Source organism: Notamacropus eugenii, chromosome 5 (assembly GCF_028372415.1).
Source record: "Notamacropus eugenii isolate mMacEug1 chromosome 5, mMacEug1.pri_v2, whole genome shotgun sequence".
Classification (NCBI taxonomy): domain Eukaryota; kingdom Metazoa; phylum Chordata; class Mammalia; order Diprotodontia; family Macropodidae; genus Notamacropus; species Notamacropus eugenii.
Window position 1 is genome coordinate 10,299,239 of NC_092876.1, and position 11,291 is coordinate 10,310,529.

The 11,291-nt window shown below is 36.7% G+C and overlaps 1 long non-coding RNA gene across 1 annotated transcript; it reads left to right on the plus strand.

Moving 5' to 3' along the window:
- The first annotated feature begins 411 nt into the window (after positions 1 to 411).
- Positions 412 to 9,589, plus strand: LOC140503308 (uncharacterized). The gene is made up of 3 exons (XR_011966766.1): positions 412 to 926; positions 4,378 to 4,596; positions 7,347 to 9,589. It is a non-coding gene; the product is annotated as an uncharacterized lncRNA (long non-coding RNA).
- Positions 9,590 to 11,291: the final 1,702 nt, after the last annotated feature.

The following is an 11,291-nucleotide window of genomic DNA, read 5'->3' on the forward strand; positions in this document are numbered from 1 at the left end:
AGGGACAAAGAACTGGTCTAAAAGTGAAAGGGGAAAATAATTTTAAAACAATAGTAGAGACAAAAGTGGGGAGGGAACACAAACCTAAATCTACTAACTGAATGTAAATGTATTAAATAGTTGAAAAAAGTAAAAGAGAATGGTAAAATAAAGGACAACACTTCATTATTTGCTGCCTATTTGAAACATGCCTGAGAAGCAAACACACATAGCATCAAAATTAGAGGCTGATACAAAATCAAATATGAATGAGGTGAATCCAAAAATATCAAGAATAGCTAATGTTGTAAGAGACAGAAATTGAAAATTCCACAATATCAATAGAGATACATAGGGAAATTGCACTCTGCTTAAAATCGCTGATTGTTGGGACTGGAAGCTCAATTCCGTGTGGACAGTCTCGGGCGGGTAAAAGTGGGACTTCTAAATCTTAGAGTCTTACGAGGCCCTCCATGAAAAGTGGGGGTTCGAGAAGGTCAGACTGAGCTAGCTCGGCTAGCTCGGGTATTTCCGCCTCTCCCCCGGAGATACCTGATGGGTGGAGTCTCCCTGCCCTCGAGGTCGTCCTGGATTGGAGCACACCTAGTTACCTAACAGCATGGTATTGAGATGCAAACTGTGTGGCTGAAGATTAAGTAGGAATGAGGAAGCCAGAAAGCTCTCTCTTAGCACGTGTGGAGCCAAGAGGACAGCAGGCTCCGTTTCTTTTCTTTCCTCTCTCCCTTCCCCCTCTCTCCCTGCTTGTACTTTTACTTCCAATCCCTTAAGCCTAGCTTCCTTAGGAAATCTCCCCCTCTTCCTCCTAAGGAAGACATCCCCTGCACTTGTAACCGATTCCCTGGAATAAAGCTCAACCCCTGTTTGACTCTGGAACGTCCTTTCTCTCATACGTTTATCTGGTTTGGCCAACCGAAGACCTGGGACAGGTAAGAAAGACTCGGGTAGCCCAATACAGGCCTCTAGGCTTGGCAGCTGATAATAAATCAATACTAACATTAAACTTATATACACTAAAGGGTTTAGTATTTAAATACATAAAGCAAAAACTAACTGAACTATAAAATGACATATATAGTAATAGATAATATTTGCGTAGCACTATATTATTTGCAAAGAGTACTATCTGATGTGTTAATGGATCCTCACAGCTGCTAACTTATAATGTGCTGAAATGCTAACTGATTCTCACAAGAATCTTATAAAGTAGTGCTATGATAATACTAGGAGATGTTAATGTTTTTCTCTGGCTGTTAAAGCCCTTGATAACCTGAATCCTTCCTATCCTTTTCAGTCTTCTTGTACCTTATTCCTTTCCACATACTCTGTGATCCAATGACACTGGTCTCAGTACTGTTCTTCAATCACAACACTCATATCTCTTAACTCCAAGTGTTTTCCCTGGCTCTCCCCGACATGTGGAACACTCTCCTTCCTCATCTCTGCCTCTCTAAATTCCATCAGGTCTTAGCGAAATCTCACCTTCCGCAACAAGTCTTTCCCAGGTTTCCTTAATCTTAATGCCTTTCCTCGGAAATTACCCCAAATTTATCCTGTAAATATCTTGTTTGTACAAAGTTGTTTGCATGTTTTTTCTTTATTAGGTTATGAGCTTCTTGAGAGCATGGATTTTTTTTTTTTTTTTACCATTGTTCGTATCCCCAACACTGTGCCTGAAATATTAGGTACTTAATAAATGCCAGTTTACTGACTCAGAATTTAAGAGAAAGATAAACAAAAGGAAAAATGTAGAACTTTCAAACTATTAAAATTTGGAGGTAAAAACAATTTATGACACCTTCTGAAAGGGACTATGAAAAAGTGTACATGCCCTCATCATGTAATACTTGTTCCTTATATTGGAATGCAGAGAAACTGCAAATAGATGCTTCTAAAAAGCAGAAATTCTAAATATATCCTTTGTAGATAACAACTCAGGATACACAAAGGACACGGACCTAAATGTGGATTTGATAATAAAATCCTAAATAATAAGGGACCCCAGAAAATTCTAGAAGCTATTAACAGCTACATGAAAGACCACAATAATGATGGGAGCGCATACCAAGATTTTTAGGATGCAGCTAAAGCAATCCATAGAAAAAAAATTGTATCCCTTCAAAGAACACTGAAATAGAAAAAGTTCATTAATGAAATGAAATGAATGAAAGTTGGAGTGTATCAGAAAAGTAGAAATCCAACAACTACTCAAGTTCAAACTAAGCAAAAAAGAGGAAATTTAGAAAGCTAAAAAGAAGTAGATAAACTGGAAATCAGAAAAAACACACACCATGGAAGTGATAAAAGTAAAAGTTTGTTCTTTGTTGTGACCAATAAAATTGACAAACTTTTAGCTAAGCCAATTAAAGAGAAGAGGGCAAAAAAAATCAAATCAGCAAACTAGTCAATAAATAGATGAAATGACAACAAAGCCAGAAGAAACAGAAGACATTATTAGAGCTTATTATGCACAGTTATTTATCTATTCAAAAGATATAAAGGGATCATCTACCAAATTTTTTTTTTTGCAATATCCAGAGTAAGAGAACACCAATAGACATCTTATAAATCCTGTCTCAGGAAAAATAAAATTTCCACAGAGGAAGTACCAAAGAAACATGCTCCTATTTTGGATGGAGTTACAGGAAAATTCTTTGAAAGAATCTTTTAAACTTTTTATCCCATTGTTGGGGTAGTTAAGTGGTGCAATGGAGAGAGCACCGGGACGGAATGCAGAAGACTCATCTTCTTTTGTTCAAATGTGGCCTCAGACACTTCCTAGCTGTCTGATTTTGGGCAAGCCACTTAATCCTAGTGACCTCAATTTCCTCATCTGCAAAATGAGTTGGAGAAGGAAATGGCAAATCACTCTATTATAGGGCCAAGAAAACCCAAAATGGGGTCACAAAGAGTCAGACACAGCTAACGTATGAACACACACCAATGCCAGTACTGCACAAATTATTCTCAAAATTAGGAAAAAGTTTAAAATTCCAAATTCCTCTTTTTTGAGGGAAATGCAGACTTGATACCTAAACCAAGGAAGTATAAAACAACAAGAGAAAATCTCAGACCAATATTATTAATGAATATCAACTAAAAACTTTTAAATAAATACTGGCAAAAGATATATACATAAAATTACATATGATTAATTATACCATTATACCATGGAGGCAAGAATGGCCTGAGAAGAGGAAAACAAATAACATAATACTTAAAAAATATCCAAACTACATGATTATCTCAATAAAATCACAATGATTTGTCAAGGTACAACACTTATTTAGGCCAACACACTTACAAAGTATAGATCTAAAAGGATCTTTTTTTTTAATATGATAAAAAGTATATATCTGAAACCAAAAGGTGGCATTTTATGCAATGGAAAAACCTGAGATTACCCCCAGGAAAGGCAAGAATAAATCAGGAGTACCCACTCTCTCCACTATAGTTTGATCTAAATCTAGAAATTTTAGCAATTTCAGTGAGAAAGAAATGAAATATGTAAAAGCAGGTAAAGGTGGGAGACAAAATCTACTGTTATTTGCTGAGAACATGATGAGTGTTTAGGCAATTATGGGAAATCAGCAGAAAAATTAATGAGATAATGAAGAATTTTAATCACTTTCAGGCTATAAATGCATAGATATCAATGGCATATTTATATGGCAATAATTTCAAAAAGACCATAATAAAAGTGAAGTCCTATTCAGAGTAATTAAAAATGCGTAAAATATTTGGTAGTCATTCCAACAAAACACAATCATTACCTTCATAAATAAAGTTACAAAATGTTCTAAAAGTTTTTTTGTTTTTTTTTACCATTGGCAGTAAACACTGCTAATTGCTTTTCTTGAAGAGACATGCTTACTTCATTCATTTCCAAGAAAATACCTATCAAATATCCAAATTTGAATAACTGTAGTTTATCAGTTATTCTTTCAAAGGAAAATATTATTAAATGGAAAAAAGTGACCAGTTCAGCTAGACACTCAAACAATCCTACTAATGTTTTTTTTCTAGATCAGTGCTGTAAAACACAAGAAATGAATCCCTACCAAGGCCTATTGATTAAGACAAATTAACATTATATAAATTGTATTTTTCTTTATTATGTTGAACATTTCCCATTTCCATTTTAATCTAGCTCAGACTATAGTCCTGAGTTTTTCTGTAGCTACTTGTGGGCTTTGAGCTTCACTAAACAACAATCTTATGTTGGTATACGGTGGAGTCACGTTTTGGGTACATTCTATTTTGTCACACAGCATATTAAAAGATTCATATTCATTGGCTGAGATTTAACCCAGTTAATCATTTTTATTGCTTCATCAAGGACATTCTCTAATGAAACTGGTTCTTTTTCCTTCCTGCAAGTATCTGACAATAAAAGACTACAATTACTGGGCACGCTGCCTTGATTCACCCAAAAGTGACAGCAAACACCTTTGTTTTTCACTATCGGCTCAAATGTCAAGACCACTGTTCTAGCATACATGATGAGATTCCAAAAAAGTCATAATTAATTGGTGTTGACACCTGAAGAATACAAGCAAACAGGAAGTCCAGCAGTCTGTGGATCCATCCATTTGCAAGGTAAATGCACAATTCTGCAGGTGAGATATTAACTCTATTTTCATGTTGGCAGCTAAATTTTTAATTCACAGGTCATATAGCTTCTGAAAAATTCCTATGTACATCCATGAGAGAGAATTAAGGCGGGGGAAAAAAGCAAATAACATTTTGCTGTTATTATAAAAATAGTTTTGACCTCAAGGATTTCCTGAAAAGGTCTTGGAGACCCCCACAGGACTGTAGACCACCCTTTAAGAATTGCCACTCTAGGTCATTAAATTAGAAGTATTTAATGAATTGTGAATTTTAATGAAGTGAATTAATTAATGAAAAGTGACTACATGTTCATTAAGGAGAAAAAAATTATTGCAAATGTTTCCCTAGATTGATATAGAACTTGGAAGGACAAAATTAAATTTATAATAATGAGTCAAATGGCAGGCTGAGTTTGAGTGACCTACAAATGTTGTGAGATCCCCAGATCTTCTGACTTGCTTTAAAGAAAATTTTACATAGCATGTACTGTGTACCAAGCACTTTATAATTATCATCTCATTTGATCTGCACAACAAGCCTGTTATATAGGCTATTATTATCCTCATGTTACAGTTGAGGAAACTGAGGCAACCAGAGGCTGTGACTTGCCCAGAGTCACGTAGGTAGTATCTGGGGCTAGATTTGAATTGAGGTCTTCCTAGCTCCAGTCACAACACTCTCTATCCACTACACCACCTAGCCAAATGATTAGACTGGCTGAAGGCTTAGATGATGGTTATCTATTTTTTTTTTTTTAGCAACTAAGTCTTTTTAATTAAGGTATATACGTTGTTTTTTAAGACATACTATTATTGCATACAAAAGACTGTAGTTATATGTACCAAGTCAAACCAAATTCATGTGGTTTGCTGTATTGCAATATTTGCTTTATTCTGGTGGTCTAGAACTGAGTCCACAATATCTTCAAGGTATGTCTGGAATAATAATGATAATAGCATCCTATTTTTCTTCACTTGTAAGGAAACATCATTTCACATCATTCAACTGAGTCCAGGTACTAAATAAAATCTCTTTAAAATCCAGTTGGTGCATTCATTATGTTTGTGTAAAAATTTTAAAATTTCATATTTGCAGAATTCTCTCTTTTATTTCTTGAAACTATTTCTGTCCCTTCTAGGTTAATAATATATCTCCAGTCCATAGCTATGAAATACACGCATCTGCGTGATCTGCTTTTTCTCATGTCTTAATGTATTTACTTTAATATTCAGGTCACATGTCTATTTTGAAGTTATTGTGGCACATGGTGTAAAATGCTAGTCTAAGCCTAATTTCCTCCTTATTGTTTTACAGTCTTCCAGAGTTCTTATCAAATAGAGAGTTCTTTTCTAAGTAATTTATGTTTGGGGATTTATCACACGCGGAGTTATATTGGTTCTGATTTTTCCTTTATCTAGTCTCTTCTGATTGATCTACTTCTTTGTTTTTTGACCAATATGTAATGGTTTTGATGAATGCTGCTTTATAATACAGTTTGAGGTCTGGAATGTCATTCTTACATTTTTTTTTCATTATTTTTCTTGTTATTCTAGATCTCTTGTTCTTCCAGGTTTGGTATTACTCTCATTTTCATTTTATTGACCCAGCCCATCCAGGATCAGTGAATATTCCTCCAGCTATTTAAATTGTCCTTTATTTCTTTAAAGAGACTAATTTAATTGAATCTATGTGCTTTTGTAGAGTGATCAATAACTTACAGACTAAATTCCATAATAAATTCAAATGGATGTGCGAGCTGAATATTAAAGATTAGGCTGTAATTTTTTTTAAAAAAAGATCTTACATATGACATACCTGTGGATAGGAAATATATTTATTTTTATCTTTAACTTCAAAACCAAAAAGCACTTCCACATGGATGGCAGAACAGAAGAAGCATCTTCATATCACTTGCTTCTTTTTTAAAAAAAAAAATAGAACAATTCCACATATTACTTTCAAAACTCTTCTGTTTGTGTGTCCTTTTGAACCTTCTGTTATTTCTGTTTTTTGGGGGGAAATTGTGGGGTTTGTTTCTAAAATTTTATTACCAAAAAAGTCACCAAGTAAACAAAATGCAAAAGAATAAAAGTGTCCTTTTAAAGCATCCTGTATGTAAGGAAAGGCATATCATTAATGTTCAAGACCTGATAGATGTTGAAGAATTCTTGCCTCCTTTAAGCCTTGATAGTTTTCTGTTACTTACATTCACTTTCTGATGTTTTCTTACTCATGCTTTAAATATTTCCCCCAAATACCATTGAGTACCCTTTTAAATACCACTAGAACCTTGAAAGAAGTTTAAGAATACATCAAGATTATCACATCCAAGTGAAGCAATTTAACATCACAACCTTGGTCTTTCCAAACAAGCTACTTAAGAAATCATTCCTCTGTTGAGGGTTAAAAATAAAACATTTCATCTTTTAGAGGCAAAAAGAACTTGTGCTAGAATATACAAACATTTAGGCTTGGTAAAAAATAAGTTAAAAAATAATTTTTTTCTGGTAAAAGAAAATGTTTTTCTTTGCTAAAATATAGTTAAGTGAAAATAGATGGTGTTTATTACAGGCATAGAAATAATCATACCTGAAATAGGAGAGATGGGGAATTTTGTGGGAAGTTGAATGGCGTGTGTGTGTGTGTGTGTCTTAAAGTATAAAATACTTGACAAATATTCCTGAGAGAAGTCATTTATTATATCTGTACCCCCACCTTTATCCTTCCGTGTCTAGGGTCTTCCGCTCATTCCTGTTGGAGTTTGGCTGCAGGGGCTTGGAAAGGTCTTAAATAGCTAAAGACGTTTTAACCAGCCCCTCATGAGAACAAACACAAAAGGATTTCTTAAGACTCAGGAGCAGCTGTTACTTCATACTTCAAGGCATCTCCTCAGTCAGTCATCAGATTACAGTCCAAGATCCGAGTTCCAGGAAAGGGTGGTTTCCTGCTGGAACTCCTAGCACCCAGTCATCCTCCTGGAAGGCATCTCTGCATACTCCATGCTCCTGGAGCTGGGCAAGCAGCAGTCTCAAACACCTTGATCTTCACTTCCCCCACATACACCCCCAGTCTCTAACTCCTCTAACAAGTGTTACATGATGTTGTTGGTGGAAAACATACTCCTCTTTTCTCTGCATTAAAAACTAAGTCACTGGTCCTCTTTTTTGGGGGAAGAGACATCACTATCTCTAAATTCCCTCTTTCTTCTAGTGTCTCCTTCTATTATAAACAGAAAAAAGAAAAAAAATCTTGTAACAAATGAGCACTGCCAAACAGAACAAATCAACGCAGAGGTCATGTCCAAATGCTTGTGTCTCATTCTGTGCCTCATGTCCATCACTCTTCTGCTGGGTGGTGGGTGCCATACTTCCTCACTGGTCCTCTGACCATGGTCATGAGCTCTTAAGTCTTTTAGAGCGGTTGTTATTTACAGCATTGTTATCCTTTTATAAATGGATCTGCTCACTTCATCTGCATCATTTCCCACTTCTAGGATTCTTTGAGATGGCTGCTTTTGTCATTTCTTATGGTGTAATAATATTTCATTGTGATCTTATAGCACAATTTGTTTACCCAATTGATGGGCTCATTTAGATGCTTAGGTGTTTCCTAAAGTGTCTTCTTGGGTAGCTAGGAGGCACTGCAATGGAGAGAGGACTGGACTTGGAATCAGGAAGACTCATCTTCATCAGTTCAAATTGCGCGTCAGACACTTCCTAGCTGTGTGACACTGGGTGAATCATTTAACTCTGTTTGCCTCAGTTGCCTTATCTGTAAAATGAGCTGGACAAGGAAATGGCAAACCATTCCAGTCTCTTTGCTAAGAAAACCCCAAGTAACTATGATATACATGTATCAATAGTTGTAAATTTCCATATTACATAAAAAGGTCTACCTCTACAGTACAACCAATACATACAGTATATACATGTACATACATGAATATGTGTATGCACATATATACACATACATATACATACATATATACATATAACATATGTGTATATCTATATATATCACAAAAGTCCTCTGAGAAGGTTATGCATGTGGCCATACCATGGACCCCCAATGGAGGGGGGGGGCACAAATACAATCTATCAACAAATGTTTCTACCATATGATGTTTTATGTGAAGGAACCAGATGTTGGCAATGCCTCACACAGTGCCTGACACATAGCAGCTGTTAATAAATGTTTATTGATCTACTCTAGACCTACGGGCACCTGTAGCACCTACAAAGTAGGCAATGGTTTTATATCTACCTACCTACCTATCCATTTATATCTATCTATCTACACACACATATCTATATTTCTATAGTGCTGGGTCTGCTTGCAGTTACTGATTGTAGAAGTAATATCCAACATCGCTTTGGAAACAACGGGGTCCAACAAACAGAACGATCCACTTTACTATTTCCCATTTCTAACTTTAGGAGGAAACTGGATTATGTTCATAGGTTTTACATTTCTGCTTTATACTGGTGTTGAATCACTAATCAGATGAAGGATCTAAGCTATTTGAAATGTTTGTCATACACATAATCTCTCAACGACTCTCATGTTTGCTAGTCAGTAAAGTGGCAGAATATTAAAAGACCTTTAAAATAGCAGCTCTTTCTAGATTCCCCAAAGTGTATCTACACTGTTCTTTAAATGGGCTTTCTCCTCAGAAGCTGTTTAACTTCACAACATCTGAAGTGCCATTCTGCCTCAAGACATGTGGGACACTGTGGAAGACATCCGCCTTAATTCCAGATAGGCCTTTAATAATGTGGAAATTGGATGCCCCATCTTAAGATTTTTCATTATACTTTGTGACAGATCTGCCAAAGACAATCCAATGGACCAAGAAGTGGTGGTCCCTCAGCTTGATTGTCTCATAAGTGCTTTCAACCACCTCTTTACTAACATCTTTCCAATGTTCTGACAGCATCAGTTCCTAGGGCAGGATGAAGATTCTTCAGAGAGACCTCCCACAAACATTCACACTACTCTACATAGGAAAGCTAGAGTCTCCATATTCCTAAGGATGATCCATGATAGCTTGAAGAGGAGACAGTGAGTCTCTCCCCTCAATAGATAATGGAAATGGGCAGAATCCAGATTGTTGTCATTTCTAATAGCACAGTTTTGGGGACAGTCACTTTGTTTCTGAGCCACATATGTCAAAGGTTAGAACTAGGTTGTATGTCACTAGGTTAAAACAAAATAAGTAGCTTGCAATTAGTGCTGTATTTGGACAATATTAGGAATGATGAATTTAAAAATGTTCACTTTATGCCGGACCAAATAAAGATGACTTACTTTCTCTCTCTCTAGCTGACATGACCCAGCCATAACAGCAACCAGCTTTGAGTTTGCAGTCACACTGTAGTCTGTGCCAGAGAAAATCTTTAGTGTTCTGAGGAAAAGACTGCCTAGTGTGTCTCTCCCTTTAGTTTGTCTTCTATGACATGGACAAGGTTTGATTCATTAGTTAAATCCTTTATTTAAGATACAGATGGCACTGCACCACATCATCTGCACCAACTCATCACAGCAGTGATCTCATTATGGGGAATGTAGATTTCCTTTATGACATTCACAATCAGCTGACAGTTCTCATCTTGGAGAGAACCCAAGCTTGAAGGAGGTCTCTGGTCAGTCTTTGAAGAGCTCTGAGATATGAGACTGCTGCTCCAGGACTCAAGTGTCAAAGGTCTCTTCAGTGCTTCATCTCTTGGTCTTTTTCAATCCTTGTCCTTCTCAACCTGTCACTGTATCTACTATGGTTGGCAACACCCTCTCTCCTCTGGGTGTCATGACACTCCTCACTCTGCATTCTTCTGCCAGTGTGATTGCACCTTCTTTGTCTCCTTTGCTGGTTCATCATTCCCATCCACATGCTGGTGGATGTTCCCCAAGGCTACTCTTAGGCCCTCTTCTCTCCTTACACTCTTGGTGACTGCCTCAGTTATCTTTAAATGGTTGACTCCCAGATCTCTATCTCTAGCCTCCATTTCTCCTCTGAGCTTTAGTTCTACATGACCAACTGCCTATTGGATATTTCCAATGGAATGCCCCAGAGATATCTCAAAGCCAGAATGTCCAAATTGAAAATCATGATATTTTCTCTGAAACCACAATTTGGAATCCCCCCTCCCCCCCCCCTTTTTTTTTTTACCAAAGGCACTACTATTCTTTCAGTATACTGAATCTGAAACCTCCCTCTTATCCTTACTTCCTCAGTCTACTTATCCAATCAATTGTCAAAACTTTCAGTTTACATCTCCACACCACCTACATAGTGCTCCTTTTCTCTGCTCAACTAGCTACCACCTTAGCTCAGACCCTCCTTATGTCTCTTCCCAATTGTTAGGAATCCTTGGTAATTGGCATCCCTGCCTCGAGTTTCTCAACACTCCAAATCATTGTGCAAACCACTGACAAACTAACAACTTTAACAGAGATCCAGCCATGTCAGTTCCCTACTCAATAAATTCCCATCGTGTTCTATTGCCTCTAGAACAAAAAAAATTAAGTCTGCTTGGCTTTTAGAAACCCCTTACAACTCTAATAGATTAGCTTGCTAATAGCAAGAAGTGGTCGTTATGGCCCTCTTTCTACCAGCTTCCTGCCTCAGACTCAGTTCTTCAGTTGGTCAGCTCCCAGTCAGGGCCCCTGATCTCCTGAGTAGG